The sequence below is a fragment of the Equus quagga genome, chromosome 1, assembly GCF_021613505.1.
Source record: "Equus quagga isolate Etosha38 chromosome 1, UCLA_HA_Equagga_1.0, whole genome shotgun sequence".
Classification (NCBI taxonomy): Eukaryota; Metazoa; Chordata; class Mammalia; order Perissodactyla; family Equidae; genus Equus; species Equus quagga.
In genome coordinates, this window is record NC_060267.1 from 16,283,551 (window position 1) to 16,285,369 (window position 1,819).

Genomic DNA, 1,819 nt, shown 5'->3' on the forward strand with positions numbered 1-1,819 from the left:
GGGGACATAACCGAGGGTCCCACCCTAGTCACGGGCGTCAGGAAGGTCCCCAGGAAGGGGGGCAGGCCAGCTGGGTCCTGAAGGACAGCAGAACTTAGCAGAAGGAAGCAGGAGGTTCCAGGCTAGGGGATCGGTGGCTGTGAGCCAGAGTGCACGGTGCCTGCCCCGGTGAACATCCGTGATTCCAGGGCTTCAAGTCCACATGCAGGGAAGGAGCGGGTGGAACAATGGGGCCTCACAGCCTCAGCTCCCACTTGAAGCTGGGTCACTCTGGACCTGGCCCTGGAGCCAGCTAAGTTCCTTGCTGATTAATAACTCAAAGCTCCGAAAACTACAAGGATGCTCTGGCCCGGGCAAAAACAGAGAGATTCCATAGACCACCCAGTTCTGCCCCACAGATGACAACCTGAGCCCGGAACAGCCTATGGGATAAAGGAGGAGAGGGAGGGAGGATCGGCTTGGCCATGAGCCCTGCAGAACTTCCCGTTTCTGAGTGTCCAGGCCCTGGGGAGGGGCGGCTGTCTGGAACCTTCCACTAGGCATGACTCATCCCAACAGTGGGGGCGCCCCAGCTCCATCCTGGACACAGGCTCAGGGGCCTGGGTCCCCTTCCAGGGCTTCCACCTGGGGATCCCCCTCCTTTCTGGGCAGCAGTGCCCCCATTCTCCCTCCGTCCCCAGGGAGGAGGTGACTCGAGGCAGGCGGGACAATAGTGCCTCCTGGTGGTGGCCTGGTTCACACTCCATTCACCTGGGCAAACATCCCCTGAGCTCCTCACGAGGCCTGCCCCACGCCCAGTGCTGGGATCCAGGGAGGGGCATGGTCAGGCCCGGCCTCCTGGCCTTGGGGAGGAAGGGAGACCGTCTGCCTGAAGCCAGAGCCTCAGTGCCTTCCACTTCATCCAAATCCTGCCCCTTCCAGAGCGCCCCCGTGAGGACAGATGAGGAACAGCGAGGAGGCCTGGGGAAGGCTGGAAGACCCGGATGGGACCTCCTTGTTTCTGTCTCTCCCCGCAGAATCTCTCCCATTTCCTCGTCCCTCTTCTGACCCGGGGCCTCTCTTCTCCCCGCGTGGCTCTTCTTTGCCGCACTGCCCTCTCCCTCAGGTCCCCTCTGCCTCTGCCCCCAGAGGCCCTTGGTCTGCGGGATCCCTTCCTCATCCCAGTTCCTTCAGTGGCCCCGGGCGCACCCCCGACTGCCACTCTCCACTCAGGACTCAGATTGTGGGAAACGGCTTCAGAAATGGCACTGTGGGCAGAGGAGGGAGCACTTAGCATCGCCGAGTCTGAGAGAAGGAGAGGGCTGCGCCCCAGCAGCCGCCCCAGCATCTAAATGCCACACCGGGCACCCATCGGCACCCAAAAAGGTCTGTTGAAGCAAACAGACCTTCCCTGTTCCAGGAGCAAGATTTTCACCCTGGACAGGTGACGGCTGTGTGGGCAATGCGAGAAATTTAGGTTAAACCTGAAAAAAATCATCCTGCCTGGAAGGGTGGGGCTGGGCCCAACAACTTTGTCCGTCCTGGGACGTGCTGGGATTCCATCCAAGCGTCATTCGTCCGAGAGGGCAGACGGCTGGAGGGCCTACGCAGGGGTGGACTCAGCCTCTCCCCACCGCCCCCCTCCTTCTGGGGACTCCGGAGCTTCCCTTCCCCAGAGACAGGTCTCAGCATGAACACCTCCCAGTGAGCGCCTCTCTCAGCACAGACTTGTCCCGGAGCAAGACGGAAACACTCTGAAGAAGGCGTCCTTTAGGAAAGCCTTCTCTCAGCACCTGGGGTTTCCTGTCACTCTCCCTCCTTCCCACGGGTGCGCGCGCGC